At 41.0% G+C, this 17,112-nt stretch overlaps 1 protein-coding gene across 11 annotated transcripts in view; it reads right to left on the bottom strand.

The window, feature by feature from the left end:
* Positions 1-17,112, bottom strand: part of TRERF1 (transcriptional regulating factor 1) — a 101,364-nt gene that overhangs the window by 59,206 nt on the left and 25,046 nt on the right. For 8 of the 11 annotated variants that reach the window (XM_085575982.1, XM_021547617.3, XM_021547612.3 and 5 more), the window contains exon 2: positions 13,152-13,207. The exons of 1 other annotated variant lie outside the window; for it this stretch is intronic. The gene's annotated coding sequence lies outside the window, so the exon portion shown is untranslated. Of the gene's footprint in view, positions 1-9,027; positions 9,184-13,151; positions 13,208-17,112 lie in introns of all 11 variants that reach the window. 2 more of the 11 variants (XM_085575983.1, XM_085575984.1) reach the window with 1 other exon arrangement.

The following is a 17,112-nucleotide window of genomic DNA, read 5'->3' as shown; positions in this document are numbered from 1 at the left end:
CTTCTCCCTTTCCTTTCCAAGTAATCACATTGCCTCATCATCTGTTCATACTCACTACATTAATTCTCTATTTGCTGCATATATGTGGACATACTTAAATGTGATGGAAGTCCCAGCATCAAGTCTGTTAATCTCTGCAGAAAAGCACTGAATAGCACTGAGTGCATATTTGATGTCCTCTCAAGCAACAGTACACAACAGTTCAGCATATTGTGGTGTGCCGGTCCATTCTGGGCATTGGATTCATCATTTTTAGATGTGACCTCCACTTTCACCCTACAGAATAACTTAACGAGTTAAAACATATCCTGGTTAAGTCAGTGCAGGATTGCAGTTTGTTGTTTTGTTGTTGTTTTGGTGTTTGGTTGGATTTTTTTCTTTATGTAGTATCTAATAAAGCATCAGCAACATTAACGTTAGGGTTATTGGTTTACTTAATATTATGATGGTCCATTAGACAAGGGATAATACAATTGTAGGCTGGAAATTAACTATGGAAACATGTTGATACGGTTATATGAAGTCACGAAACTTTTTCAAATGCAGAAGCACTGCTTCTACGATACAGTATAAACAAGTTAACTTATTTCAACTGTATATGCCTAATAAACTTTTGCTCTATGCTGTCATATCAGATTCTCATTCTTCCAGAACAAAAATATTTGTTTTGGTTTTTTAAATATAATAAAACATTTAATGACTTAGGAAAAAAAAAACAAACCAAAAACTGTGGTTGAACTTGAGTCAGAACAGTGCTGCTTCTGCTTTCAGCCCAAAAAAGAGACTTCCTACCATCATTATTAAATAGCAGTAATATTTATAGACAAAAGTAGCAATTCAGTTGTACTACCTCCACTTTTTTAGAATAAGAGCACTTTATCTTTTAGACAAATGGCACCAGCATTGCAGCGGTGTAAAAGTATAAAGGGGAGCACAGGCAAAAGAATCTGAACCCATCATCACAGCAGAGCCAGAGGTGGTGAGGTCAGCTGATGTTACAGCATACATGAGAGGATTCCCTTTAAAAGAAGGATCTAGACTGAAGTGCTCAGTGCTGTTTTTCCTGTATGGATTTATTCCCAGAACAGGAATACAATGTAGACCTAAAGGTGTTCTCCTAGGCTAAACTTTAATAGGGCTTTAACTTTTTAACAAAGGTCAAAGAAATTTCAACACAACTCCTCAGGTTAGTGTTGCTTAAATAAAACATATGCAACCCTTTGTTGAACCCTAACCCAACAGCAGAATTAATTACCAGAATTAATTACTAGTCACAAAGCCTTCTCTAGGATATTAGAACATATCTACGACAGCTCATTTAAAAATTAAATGTTTCATTTAGCATACCTAACAAAAGATGGCCAACTTGTCCATCTGGAGAACACACTCTGACCATCATGCAGTTGTTCCTAAATAAACAAGCTGAGGACTCACTTCTCTGAATAAGTGGGTTTGGGGTTCTTTTTAGTGTTTTGGCCTCCATCACAAAGTTAAAGCTACTTCCTCCTTTCTGAGCATGCTAGTATCCAAGTAAGGGAGAGGCAGAATTTTCACTTCTCACCTGCTCACAGAAAGGTCACGCCTTACTGTTAACAACTCAACTGAAATACATCAAGAGGCTCCAGCCATCTGAGACAACGGGAATCTTTCCCATTCTCTGTGAGCTGGTTTCAAGCAAACCAAACCATCTCTGTAAGCCCACATCAAACCTGTGGCAGAGGAGAACTGGAGCATGGGCAGAGACACTCTGAAGCTAGAGACAGAGCTGCAATGATCCCCCCACTATGAAGAGTGCCTTCATCTCAGTGACACCAAGCAGCATGGATAAAAGCATCGCTGTACTTCTGAAGAAATTCCTTCCCGTGAGGGTGGTGAGGCACTGGCACCGGCTGCCCAGAGAAGCTGTGGATGCCCCATCCCTGGAAGTGTTCAAGGCCAAGTTGGATGGAGCTCTGAGCAGCCTGGTCTAGTGGGAGGTGTCCATGCCCAAGGCAGGGGGATTGGAATGAGATGATCCCTAAGCTCCAACCCCAAACATTCTGTGATTCGATGAAAGCACAATCATGCTGTGGATGTGCAGGTTGAAATGCCGCCAGCTGTTATTCTGCAGGCAGGTTGCACATCGGCCTTTATTTCAGCTTTTGAAGTATTATCCAAACACCAAAGTAGGCTGAAAGACTACTTCTTGCAACTTCATATTTCTATCACAGGTTCCAGCCAGTCACTTTTCTTTTGTGGCTGCATGTATTTCCTATTTAAGAAAAGGACTACAGCAGTTCCTGGTTTGCCACATCTTCAAAGAGAGAGTTTGCGCAGCAGCTTCCCCTGCCCTGCATTACTCTGCACTGGTGAACACCCTCTTTCCTCTCAACCTGTTCAGAAATATGCTCAGCCACCTACAAAGCCAATTGGCAGACACAAGGTAACAAAATGAAGGATTTCCAAACCACATCCATGATGACAGCCCAAAGGACTTTTTGCTCCAAACCTAGGTTTCAATCCTCCCTTCTCCATCTGCACTTTCTATCTCTTTCAAAATAATGAGCAAACATTTCTCTAGCTTCACAAATCTGGCACATTTCACTTTCCTTGTCATTTAAGAGATACTATTAATACCAAATAGTTTGTGTGTAAGAACACTATGCACTTTTGTAAAGCTTTTTTCAGAGCATCCTGTGATCTTCCACTGAAAGCAGCAATTTAGTACTTTCACAGTACTTCTTAGGCTTGTATTATAAATTGTCTCACACAGGTGGAAACTCTGAGGCTGAAGTGACTTGCTGTTGGGCTAACCACCAGAAATCCTCATGTCCCATGTCCACAAAATCTGTATTTCAGCATTTCTGGCCAAGCCTTGCTCCAATGCTTCCTGCATCCAACTTCAGATGTCATAGTCCCTTTCTTTCTCTACTGCCACACCTATGGAGGTGTCTGGCAGAGCTTCCCAGACATTTTCTTCCCTCAAAGATTTCCTGAAATTAAGTAATTAAATTATTAAGGAAAAAGTTCATCACCTGCTACGAAAACTATTTATACAAACCACATTCCCACCTACAGCAATCTGTATGTTTGTGTTTCTGTGTCCTAGCCACACCACCTGAACATGAAAAGCTCATGTTAACCCATTCCAAATTAAAAGAATACTCTCAGGACCTGGTCTTTAAAAATTATTTCCCTGGATCAGCAAGAGACTGATAGTAAATATCACGTAAGTCTCAATTTGTTTTAAAAAGGAGAAAAGTAACATAGAAGGCCTATCTCTCACCTTCAACTATTCTTCAGGTGCTATTCTGCAATTAAATAAAAGTGTACTTCTTTCATAAGAAAATATACACATATCTGAAAGAGGACAAGCAATCAAAAAAATATTAACACTTTAATATTACTTCAACAGCTAAAAACAGAATTAAATAATTTAAAATTTACTCAGTAGAGACAGCAAAGACATGCATGGAAAAAGAGGCAGCCTATATAAATGTGAATTTGTCTTGCATGACAAACAGCACAGGATCTCCAAACTGTATGTGACTCACTAGTGCCTAAAGAGCATTGCTTACTTTGATTCTTGCACCAGGATTCATCTACATCTGGCCATACAGTCATCTTTCTTGTTTCAATAAAGGCACTTAAATGATGCAAGAGAATACATTGTATTAACTACTATTACCTATGGTTTTGCTGAACAGTGGCCATTGCTACTTTCACTCGAACCTCGTGTAATACCAGGTCTCACAGAAACCAATGTCAGAACTTCATTATCCTCCAGATACTCCTTAACTACTGATCCTGCTGAAGGCTACATTAAACAAGAGTTTTCACCTCTTTTTGTGTCTTAAGTAATCAGAGCTACAAATAATTCAAGACTCACTCTTCATCAGGGCTATTCAGCACATGCCATCTTATTCCTTTCATTCCCTCACACCACATCTGAAAACTGGAGAAGCAAGAACACGCCCTCATCTGGCTCCGACCCCCAAGCCAGAGCTGAGGAACAACAGCTGCTCCCTGAGTCAGTGACACATGGAGCACACGTTTAACAATTGCTAGAGATCATGCAAACATCCCTGGAGAGTTCTCCAACAATCTTGTGGTAGAAATGCCAAGTTTTCTAGGCAGCAAGTGCCATCCAAAAGATCATAAAAGGAAAAAGTTACACAGCCAGCTGCACAGGTATATCCCAGGCATGTTTTACAATCAGTAAAAGATGGCTGGGTATCCTTCTGGTATGGTGTCAAAAAGCTCTACTTCCCTGAGCTTTGTTAGTGGGATTGATGGTGTAACCAATTCAACTTCGGAGAACACTTCTAATGAAGACTAGATCACCTACCTCTCTTAAGGCTACTAAAGGGGATGATATTTTAAGCTGCATGGCAGGAGAAGAAAGCAGAAATAAAAAGGACAGAGATAATTTGTTCTTCCAAGCTGTCTACTCAAGAAATCCAGAGGAAGTTTACGTGGTACATAGACAGGTCTACTCGTTTCCCTGTCTTTTAACAGTACAACCAGGTAAGGGCCAGAATGTGCACACTTCTCCTTTGCAGAGGAAATAGCATGCCATCATTAGAGTAACACCTAGCAATGCACATGACCTAAGTGACAACACTAGTATGTATCAGAGGTAAAATTCATCTGAGCCGGTAACAGACAGACCAGAGATCAAACCCTGACCAGCAAAAGATGGCTTTGGTGGGAGGGTACTATCACTCAAATCCCCACAGCCTTCCCACACTGCCCCAAGGCAACCGAGTCACTCCACAGTGAGATGCCCAAAATGAGGCTGTGTACAACATCTCTATGGAAGTACATGTCTTGACCTTTTTAATCTCCATGAGGTGTGTTCAAATACTACAGTCACAGGCAATTGCTGAAATAAATCATAAAAGCAGTATACTGTTAAGGCTCACCATTTGAAAGCAAAAGGCCAAAAAAGTACAAAAGCAACAAGCCTAATTTTCTCCTGATAAAATGGAGGAGGAAAAACAGACCCAACCCTGCTGGCACACATTGCAGTCAAATTCCTTTTGACAATTTATGAACTTTTTTTCTTCCTCCTGTTTAACAAAATTACTTCAGCACTATATAAGTTGGCAGCATAGCTATCTCAGAAGAAAGTTGCTCCATTTCTTATTGGTAAGCAGTGAACACACACACACAAAACCCCACACCCACAGGAAATTGAGAGCTATTCATTTAGTTTTAGCCAAGTCTTTGTGAGACTGTACCTTTTGACTATTAGCTGATGGTAAACGTGCAACTGTCTGGTACTTAATCTCATATAAAAACTAGACCCAAAACCCTATCAATATTAAATTTAACCTTCAAAAAAGAACACAAGTGGTATGAATGCAATTGTCTGGAAAAATGCTACTTAGCAAAACCAAAACAACTACTCCCCCACATACATGGAATATTTAAAAGAAAGAATTCAAAGCTGTAATTATATTCACACAAACCTAAACTGCAGAGTACAAGAAGTTCAATTATACAAAATCCTGTGTTATTTGTAATGACACCATGTACCTCCTCTTCTATTTTTTCTTGGACTCTTGGAGGCCTGATGGGATGCTGTCCATTGCCCTTACCAGGGATCAGAAGGAAAATATAAAACCAATTCTTGTCATCTGTACAGAACATGAAACCTGGAGCAATGGTAAGCAAAAAACTAGTAAGGTTACTTTATGGGAAAGTATACTTTAAGATAGGTATAGTTTGTCAGAGCAGCAGATGGTTTTAATACAGCCGTAACACAAAATTACAAATTTCTAGGAATTAAAAAAAAAAAAAAAAAAAAACTCCGAGAGATACCCCTGGGGAACTGCATTTGGGAAGGCAGTAATCCTGTAAAAAATGACAGGGGGTTACAGCAGACACCATCTAGACACTAAATTTCCTGCACAAATCTGCAGCTAAGTGAGGAAGCGTAACCTCTGGATGGATAAGAGCATTATTTTGTATAAGGCAAGGCAGGGAGGGAGAGTGTTATCTAAAAAACAGTAACAACAAGGGCAACATGCGTTTCTGGTCTATTCACTTTGGAAAAGAAAATACCACAAGAACAGTGAAAGATTCAGAGAATACATCTTATATCAAGAGTTTAAACAGTCTGCATATTTGGCTTATCCAAGAGGATAATGGTTATCAGTGACTTACCAACAAAATGGCTAAATGTCTCTACCAAAATTTACTCAGAAAATAGAGAATACGTTAGCCAAAGCTAGGCCCCCAAAAGATGCTTCTGATCAGATTAAATGGTTTTGAAGAATTCAGAATTAATCTTCTCTGCCTGACCGTACATAATTACAGTTGATTGATATGACATGCAGTATGCTCAGAAACTCATTGACAGCAAGCTTGCTAAATGCTGTTTCTCAGAGAACCACTTTCCATCTTATCCGGCTGACTAAAATCTTGTGCAATTCCTTTGGCATTAACATCTTTCCCACTGCAGCAGTACTACCCATTCACAAACAGAGACCTCTGCATTCAGTTAATTCCAGCAAGTATGGCCCTTGGAGCACAGCTCTTCAGAAGCACCTGCTGCTCCCTACACACCGTTAGAATATTCAAATCAAGGTTCATTTGTCTTCAAAGTGCTCCAAGGCCTCAGTTCAGAGTACTCAAGGCTGTTGCCAGAGCTCCAGAACAGACAGCAATCTACTGTTCTGTTGCTCTACCTGATGTTAATTGGTGCTGGAGATTCAAATTTTTGTGTGGATAAACAAGGTATGTGAAGTGATTTCCAAGTATGGAAATGGCAGGTTTGAGAAACAAAGTTTATGATATATATCTATGTCTCTGTCTACTTTTTAACTGATAGCAACTTGTGTTTAACAAAAGCAGTATGCATTATACTACATCCATGTACTCTATTACATCTTTCCATGGATAAAAGAGAAACAAAAATGGGGCAGGTCTCCTACTGTCATTTATAGTCAAGAAAGGACATCTCTGTAAGGTAGCAGCAGAAGTTATGAACTCACTATAGAAATCACTGAGTGAGAGTTCATGATCTGCTCTAGGAGGACAGGATGAACAGACACCAGATGCTCAATTTGGGTTCAGAAGCCTTTGAATGTACTTCAAAGTATTATTTTCTAAAACTAAAGCCCATTTATGGAGTTTTATAAAGTCCACAAGTCACCAGAGCTCTGGCTACTGTCTGAGCATCAGGAGGACCACCAGAGAGTAGCAGAGTCCCCCCAGTGTGCTTGGCTGCCTGGGCTGCAGACAGGCACCCAGCAGGAGCACTGAGAGCTGCCTGCTCCTTACAGTCCCACCACCCCAGTGGCTGGAACAGGGTGAACTCCCAGCCCCTTCAACACATCCTCTCTTCCACCTGGAGCAGGATGTTGCCACCTGCAGCTGGAGGTTACTCATGAACCCAGACATAAACAACATATTCTGTGGGAGATTAGCAAACTAGCTTTTGGTGTTCTCTGAGCTCTGTCTGGCTACCTTAACTAAACCTTTAATTTAAATATCTTGGGGGGGTTAAGTTAAATATAATCTCATATATGAATTTTGCAATTTTTCACTCAGCCATTCCCCCAAATATTATTTTTAGACTTGTGTATTTTAAATATTTTTTAAAAACCAGCAAGTCACTAGCATGTCTGAAGTTGGCAGCCAACTCTGAGCTTGGAATCTGCACAACCTTGACATGCAATGGGTTTCAGAGAAAAAAGCAGAACATTTCTGTATCTCACTACAGCAATAGCAAACCCTTAACCTCACTGCTAGAGCCTCAACTAAAATTTTCCTTTTAATTCTATCTGGCACCCTGTCTTTAATTTAGGAAAGGCTTTATATGAAGAATGGACAGTCAAGAGGGAGATGCAGAGATAAAGGAAAAGAGGAAGAGAGGGACCAAGATTCAAAAGACTGGTAGTGGTGGTTGGCACTCTGGTCACCTTCCTGGAGCCAGGCTTAACAAAAGCAGAGAAAGGTTGCCATGCCAAGGGTAAGAATACATGGCAGGACTTCAACATCTGAAGAACCATAATTAATCACTTCAACAGTAAGTACCATCCTCTTCTTACTGAAAGGGGAGCTGACTCAAAGACAACCAAGGGAGTTGCCCAAAACCACAACAGCAGTCATTAGCAGAGCTGCAGTTGGAAGTTTCTGGCTGGCAGTGCTATTTTCAACCACTGAACTTGGCAGCCAGTCCCAGCACAGAGCTGGTACCTGGTGTGCTCACCAGGGGAAGCTCACCAGCTCCCCAGACCCCGTCTCCCAGCTCCAGCCACACCAACACCAAGGAAGGATGAAAGGAGGGGGTGTCCAGCCAGGGTGCTAGGCTCAGGGACGAGCACCAGCACTGATGCTCCCATCACCCCCACAGTCCTGCCCCAGTGAGTGCCCACCCCAAAGGGACAGGAGCTGCCCTAGCACCCTCCCTGTAGCCCAGGAAAATAACCCTAGGGAGAAGTCTAAGCCAGTGGTTCTGTCCAGGTTTAGTACTCTGCCCTGGCTCACTGGGTGGAGTGAAAGGCAACAAGCACCCCAGAGACTGCACACCTCAACTACCCCTCCCCTTTGTGCTTTACGTACTCCAAGGGGAACTTCAGATGAATTCACTCCTCAAGCAGGAGCTGAAATGGCTCTTTCCATCTCATCCCTATAGCTTTAATGTGTATTTCACAGTACTGATTTCAGTTTCTCTTAATTGCTTAATCAAGAGTGCAAAGTACTTATATCTTAAGAGAGCTAGCCAGCTCACAGCAAGGATATTCTAAAGCCAAAGATAGTCCTTTTTGTAAGGGTAGTTGAAAAAATATGAAATAGGTGAATTTTCATTCATTCCTAATTTTTATGGAAGCAACACAATTCTTGTAACAAGCAGTTTGGGGAACCCAGTGTGACAGAGATGTGGAGGGGGAAGTGAGTATCCTACATTTACACTAAAAGCAGAACCACAGAAATCTGCTTTTTGTAGCACAATTAGTTTTAATTCATATATAAAAGTAGATCTAGGTCTCTGTTATATTAGCTGTACTCCCCTCATTTCTATATTCTGCCTGATACCTGCTTATACTGAGTTCTCCAGACATTCCTTCCAACTCACTTGATCCTTTGAAGCTGACAGTTATCTACAAATTCAGGCACTGAAGTAATTTATTCTTTTAGAAGTGTTAAGCATTTAAAACTTGCAGCATCAGATTGTGCAAATATTCAAATTTTCTGGAAGAAAAAGAAAAGGAAAAAGCATTTACCTTGATGTCTACATCTATGCACATATTCTCCCCCTACACACTTATCTAGAGGCTTTTCCTCATGCATGAGATTTCCCATTTTTCTCCTTGTGCTTTCCAGGTACTTTCCACATATCGTGACATAACAGCTAAATAACACAAGAAAAGAAACTCAGATTACCTGTTACCATTTTATTCAAATTACCTTTCTTATTGTGAAAACTTTCCTAAGATGGCTTCTGTAGAGACAAACGTATTCACTGGCAATGTGAAAGGAAATTATTAAAATTCATCTAACCGTGATGCAAGAGTTTTGCACTGACCTGCACTAACACAAGAAAAAACCACAATTTACCAGTTTGGACAGAAGTAATTCCTGGACTTTGCCTCTATTTGGTTTCATCAAAATCAAGCGTTTCTCCCAGTAAACAAGACAAACACACCCAAAATGAAAAAAAAAAAACCAAAACCCACACGAACACTTCAACGAGTTACTGTGGTTCTGCATGTGTAAGATCAGGGGTTTCACTGCCAAGGCTCGTTAGAAAAGAACAACCAGAAAATTTTTGCAAAACAGATTACTATTATGAAGGGCAGTAACAGCTATCAATAATAGAATATACATCAACCTACTGCTTTTTAGATAGTCAATATTAATTGGCAACCTATTTTGGAGCTGTTAAGAGACCTTACAGACACCATTTGCCAGGTCTATGCTAACACTGTGAAAATAGGCCTGATAACAGTTACTTCCTTGTCATTTCCTTTCAAAAATGACACAATGCTGTTTCAGCGATCAAAGTAATTTTTATCTCATAAGTGTAACTCAAAAATAGATTAGGCCTTATAGAATGATTTTATATTTATGATCTGAATTATCGGGCAGACCTCATGAGAAACTGAACTTGCAATTCACAAGGGCTCCGGACTGCTCAGAAGGAAGCAAGATAAAGGCACAGGGAAATAGGGGGGAAGGAAAAGAAAATATTGGGTGAGAGGTCTGGCACCTATCAACATCGCTGCAAGCTTGCCAAGTCTCATAATTTCATCACTAGGCTTCAGGAATATCAAAAGAGCTATTATTAAGTTTTTTTATTCTAGCCCATCATGTGATCAGGAGAACAGATGCCAAAAGCCAGCCATTACAAGGAAGTGACCATGGCTAGCATTAAACCAAGATTATTTCTGCACAGAGTGGACCATCTATTGCTGCTTTAAATGGGATCTAAACCCCTTTAATTGTAATGGCAGCACGAAATGTGGGTGTGCATCAGACTGGCTTGTCCTGAAGAAGAAACAGAAGGGAATGGATCAGGAAATATCCATGAAAGCTAAGCAAACAAGGAAAAACACTGATAGGAGGCATACTCAAGACCTGAAGGCATGTCTGGGGCAGAATCCAGATGCCTGTATGGAAGGATGGAAACCTAAATGTAAATGAGGAGAGGGAATGCAGAAAGTGAGCAGGAGGTTAAAAAATTAAATAAATGAAGTAACACTGATGACATGACATCTTTAGTAGTTAAGGACAGTTGAAAGAATGAGTGATACCTGCAGCCTTAAGAAGGAACATGACCAGGCCAGACACTTCTTGCAAAACAGGAGGACCAGAGTGGGACAGTAGCATTTCTCCAGCCCAGGCTACTGGGGAAAGGATAAACAAAGACCTCTTGGAGAAAGGAGAGCAAGATACACCCATTCCTAGCTCAGAATTGAATTTTACAGTGAGAAGGCATCACATAAAATGAGGACAGAACATTTCCTTTTAAAGGTGAAAGATGACAGCCAGTGGAAAGTGCTACTTAATCACAGAATCTCATTTTAATGCCAGTCCAGTTGCTGGGATCTACCTTACAGTTTGCACATGCCTGGGGCTGGCAATAAAGCAGTGGTGAGAGGAGGTCTCATGGAGATGTCATGGCCTCAAGTTGCAGAGCTTGCCAGAAACAGCCTCCTCAGTGGCTGCTTTACAAGACAAGGGGAGAGTGAACTTACACTGGGAGAGACGGTACAACAGCAATCAGCTGCTGTGCTACAAGAGCTGCCCATGCTACAGCACACAGATTTGTCAATATTTACTCCACAGAAGAGAGCAGTACATAAAATTACACAGTGTAATATATGTATTCTATATAATACATGAGAATTATGCCTTCAGGAAACACCAGCAGCTGAATCACTGAATTGCTGTCTCACCAAACTGTCCCGTCCCAAATGCTGATGCACACCGAAGTCCCCGGCATTGCTTTGATACTGGACAAACAGACAGTGAACTGAATCTCAACAAAGCAGCCTTAACATGAGCATTTCTACCTGTCCCATTCAACAAGAGCACAAATAAACTGGTGGCAGTGCCACAGTGGGCACTGCTTGGCCTCCAGCCACAGCAATGCCGCTGGCACGGTGCAAGGAGCTGTGCCCAGGGGTGCCAGTGCAGTTGGGCTGGAAACTCTAAGAGGTCCTGTAAACAATTTTAATTACCCATTCTTGGAGGATAGAAGGACTGGTTGGAACACGTGCAGGTGAAGCAGCTTGTTTACATAACAAATGAGGTATGTGAGGTGCTTTGTGTAACAGTGCTGCACAGTGCAAGATCTCTCACCTGGAGAGCTGTGTTTACCAGCTATACACATACAAGACCACCTTCGTGTAGAGAGTAAGCCTTTAGATAAAATATTCATAACATGATCCAACAGTGGCATGAAAGAGGGTTTGAATGGACAAAATGTCTAATACTTGCAAAAAACCAAAAACAAACAAACAAAAAAATAGGCAGCCACCAAGTCTTTGATTCTTGAATACACCACACAGTGCCACGAGTCATTCAAAGTTTTCAGTTCTTGCTTGCGCAGCCACCCTCCAAAAATAAATCCACCCTCCTTGGAAAACAAAACTTATATGAAAAAAAAAAACCAAAAAACCAAAAAAACCCTGACAAACCAAAAAAACTCAAGAGGTCTACAAGAGCTAAATGTCTGAATTCAAGGAAAAAGTCATTTAGTCCCGATCCTCATACAATGGCATCATGCATTTATATGTTTCCATGACATTTTCCAACCAAAAGCCAAAAAGAACAATAGGGATTTTTGAGGCCTGTAAATTGCACAGAACTCAGGAAGAAGGAAGAGACAAAAATGAAACAAACAAGTGATAGAGCTGGATAGCTGCAGTGTGGATTGTACATTGAAAGACAGCGACAATCTAGGGAATACTATTTTTGTGCTTGGCTCTTTGTTGTTTGAATATGGTTCTCCCAACACCTAAGAGTTTGACAGACATCTATTCTCTCTAATAGTGGAAATCTCTGAAGGAAAAACTGTAAGGAAAGAAGTATCCACCTAAACACTACCTTTTAAAAATGCTATTAGAAGATTTTAAAAGACCAGCAAACTTGCAGTTTCCTTCAGCACATTATGGACAGCAAATATTAATTTCAAACTCAAATCTAAAGCATTTCTACTCATATATACTCTGTTCTAATAAAAAACAGTCCAAATTTGAAAATACTGCAACAAGAAAAACAAGTTTTAAAGCGTAGAACTTAGAGCACCTCAAAGATCTTTTGAACTTTTAAATATCTGGGCTGGGGATGTGGGGGGAAGCAATAAGCAATATCTCAAAATGAAAGAAAAACTTCTCTACATCCTTTGCTACTTGAAAAAAAAAAAGCTCTAAAATAATAGCATAACTATCTTGTTAACCACTGTGCCTGCAAAGGCATCGCTTTTTGTCTTCTGGCCTTTGTACATCAGTTCACCAGGAGAAAGAACTGGTCAGAAGCTGTATAGAACAGAGATGGCTTCTGCTCAGAGGTTTAGAGGCAGATTTCACTTAAAAATAATTATCACAATTATTTGCACGGTTCTGCCAGGGGAAAAAAAAATTATCCTCAACCCAAAAAACCATCCAGTGTGACAGCTTTCTGTAGGAATATGTTTATCTTACCCTCTCTCTTACCTTATCAGACACATCTCCTCGTCCTATTCAAAATACAGCAAATAATGAAATTCCATCTGCAACAAAAGGAAAAGCCCATTAATACCTCCTGATAACCTTACAACAGAAGTCTAATAAGCAGTTGAAGAAAAAAGAAAAGTTAAACTTCTCCTGCCATTCCAGTATAATCTACACCCCAGGCAAGTCGCCCTCCCATTTGTGGCAATCTGGGAAGCATGGATAGTAAAGGTATTAAAGATGTTGTAACATGTCCTGTAAGAAACATGTTCTTCCTCCTTTGGCAGGACTACCAGAGGTGGCCAAAGCATGAAGGTTGTCCTGCAGAGTCGTAAGTAAGTCTGCAGCATCCTCTCATTAAATTAAATGAGCATCAAATTGCATAATGTGAACAGCTGTAAAATGAGACCAACGGTAATGGCTAGAAATAATCCCAATGGTGTTATACATCGTGGAGACAATTTTCCATCAGACTATCAAACCTGGGTAAGCAGCACTTTTTATCTCCAAGCCAAGAAACTGTCAGCATGCAGCCTCTGTTAAGAAACAGTAAAGCACGCAAGAAAAGGATGGAACAAAACTCTCATGCTCAAGTTTAAATGATGCCTACCCCAAACAAGGACATTTGATTTCCTAAGTCGTTTACAGACCAACCTTTCAATGCAACCAAGGATTTTTTATAATATAGGTAAACATGATAGTCTGTCATACTTGGTGTCAGACGAAAGAATACCACACACCTAACCAAAAAATTTGCAACCTTAAAATTATCAATAAAATTTACAGTCTGAATAGACTCAGGCTCAAACAAACACTTTGCCACAGCACTATGAAGAAGAGACAACATGACCTGCAATCCAGCCAGTACATGAGTCACTAGGGCAGAAGAAAGACCTCCCATCTGGCAATCTGGAAAACTCTAAGAGTTTTCCTAGAGTGAGAAGTGTGAATCAAGGACCTAAAAAACCAAACAAACCAATCCCTTCACACTCTTTTAGCCCATCCAGTGTCCTTCCCATGAAGTCCAGAAGCCTGTTAGTCCAGTGCCAGAGTGGAAAAGGTCAGAAATGTGCAATGGTGAAATGGCACACAAGAGAATACTATTAAAAAAACAAACAAACAATGCTTAATTTTTCAATCCAGTTATCTGGGGGAAGATACAGCAGGAATTAAAGCATTTGAAGCAAAGAGCTTTCATGTTTGCTGTAGTGATACTCTAAAGGTATCTCTGTGCCTAAAGTAAAAAAACCTCACTTGTTTTTTTTTTTAACACCGAGCAGCTGCAGCCATGATGTCAACAGACCCCAGCAGGAACCCACAGGGGCTCAGTGCTACAGAGAGGTGACATCCTTCACCACTGCCATTTCCCCACCAGCAAAATGGGGATGGCGGCATGAGGGTCCCCAGCCAGCATCCAAATTGCCAGCTCTGGGGTGCCTCCTTTTTCTGCTAAGTGCTAAATAATAAGCCTTTCATCCTGCAAATACCATTTTCGCAGATTATATTGATAATTAGTAATTTTTTGGCATCACCAGAATAATATGACGACTCAATTACACCACTATGGAATTTGTTTTTTTGTTGTTTTGTTTTGTTTTTTTTTAATTGTTTGGTTAGTTTTTTTGTTTTTTCCTTAGGAAGAAGAGATCTTCTGTCCACATTACAGAAAGACTGAACAAAGAGAACCACTGACCAAGAGCCCACTTCAGTATCCCTACCCTCCTATTCCCCTGCCAACCCAGTAAAATTCCTCAGAGTACAACCTCTTCCTGCCTATTTTCAGAGCAACTGTAGCAATCATACAAGAACAATGGGGAAGTTTGTTTTACTCAAAGAGTAAATGTTTTGCAGTTTCCAATGTAAATATTATAATTAATGGACTTTTTTTTTAACTCTCTACTGCCTTACTTGTGTTCACATTCACACACAGCCATCAGGACAGAAGCAGCACTCAACTGCTCTAATACAGAGAATCCAACATAGAAAAATGACATGCTGACTTCAGAAAAAGCACCTTCATAACCAAATCAAAATTCAGTGGGCATTTGCTGGGGGACATCTGTTATAAGAATTTAAGAGAAGCAAGTCTGCTCTTGCTCTGTGTCCAGCCAAGAGCCCATGTCAGTTCCCATTGAGACTGTGGGCCTATTTTCATATGCAGCTTGTAGAAAACCACAATCCAATGTATTTTTGAAACCACATTATGTCAAATGACCAGGCTACAAGGAAAAAGTGACTTATCTTTCTGTGTCAAACATCAATATGGTGGCTCTTAACCACTCATCACTGAGCATCCACTTCACAGAAATGCTCAAATCTCCTCTTAATAATCCATAAACCAAGTGTTGCAGACTGTCAGCAGGATGGGACTCAGATTCACTCTCTCTAGGCCAGACTGTTTTGGTACTACAGAAAGTGGCTGCACTGAGATGCCAAGCCACCCTGCACATGCTCTCTGATGGCTCCTGGATCGAGGAGCACCCCAGGTCCAGGCAGCTCTTTCTCTTTGAACAGTGAGAATAAACTATCTTCCTCCTCTGCCCCCAGATACCAGGATAAAGTTTGGATGCACTATCAGCAGATGGCTGGCATCCAAGATTTTTTTAAATTTTCTTTTTTCAAATGAAGTAGGACACAGATGGTGACGTTTCTGCTTTCCCAAAGCCTGGAACATGAACATAGACCTGTCTGAGCTGGGAAGCTCAAATCCATAATATGTTTCTGGAGAGCTGCACAAATTACTGCACGGACCAGTTTAGCCTAAAGCAGTCCCACATGTGGCAGTATTTCCCCCTGCCTGCTTTTATCCAAATTGGAGGTTTTGTTCTTCTTGTACTGATCTCACCATACTTGATGCCTATTAGCTACATCCTTTCAGAAGTTCAAACAAGCTCTGTAGAAATTCCCTGCCACTGTAAGCAATACATGCATACCCAAGGTAAAATCCTCATTGTACCTTTGAAAAAATTACCACATTTGTATTCTTCCACCACCTCATGCAAGGTGCTGGTTGCCCACCAGAATCTAGGCTCTCAAGATTCTGCAATTCTCACAGCTGCTGTCCACACTGGCAGCTCCATCACCTCCAAGCCAGTGGCAGTGGCTCTTGGCTCATCACATCCCAATAGGCAGTGGCTAGTGGGAAATTATGGGAAGAGGCCCACTGCCCTCTCTCCTGCAGGAACTACAGAAGAAGGAACGAGACTTCTCAACTCCATTTCATCGAGGACAAACCTTCCACAGAGCTAAATTAGCCACTCCTCATTTAGGATGGGGAACAGCAGGAGGAAGAATACCTGGCTTTTATTTGAGAGGGGCAAATTTGGCAGCAGCAGCAGATGCTGGGGACAACAAGGCCACTGCTGTTCCTGCACAGGCAGGCTGGTGTCATGCAGAAGGAAGCAGGAGCAAGCAGATACACCACTCCTCATGGTGTGAACCCACCATGGTACCTTACTCCTAGGTAGGGTAAATAGGCACCAAAGGACAATGGCAGAGAGAGCTCCCCTTGCAGCAGGGTCATTCAGAAAGATGTGTTTGCAAAACCCTTCCTTGTCCCTCTCAAAGCCACAAAGTGAAAGTAAAACTCCTCATCTTACATTTGAGCATTACCAACCATTGCTATGTACTGATACTGTAGACGTTTATACAGTATCAACTTCAGCTTCTACATCAGAGAAAAACTTTCCTAAAAAAACCTAAAAAATAAACAAACCCCTCCCATCATTTCTTTCCCCATACTCAGATTTTCTGGCTATACATGCAACATGAGAGTAAAGATCAAAGAATAAAGTCTCTCTGCTTGGAATAGACTTCTCAAAGTGTGTCAAAACACACTTTTCATGGAAGACCCAAGTGACAAGGGAGACTTTCCATTAAGCCCTCAATGTGTATAGACTCTGGAAAAGGAGATCTCCCAGCAAGTGAGCAACCTAAGGCTTATGCCAGTCCTTCCATCCTCCTC

This window comes from Lonchura striata, chromosome 3 (genome assembly GCF_050655825.1).
Source record: "Lonchura striata isolate lonStrDom1 chromosome 3, ASM5065582v1, whole genome shotgun sequence".
In the NCBI taxonomy this organism is placed as follows: domain Eukaryota; kingdom Metazoa; phylum Chordata; class Aves; order Passeriformes; family Estrildidae; genus Lonchura; species Lonchura striata.
Note: the sequence above shows the minus strand (reverse complement) of the source record. Positions and strands in the feature narration are given on the sequence as shown.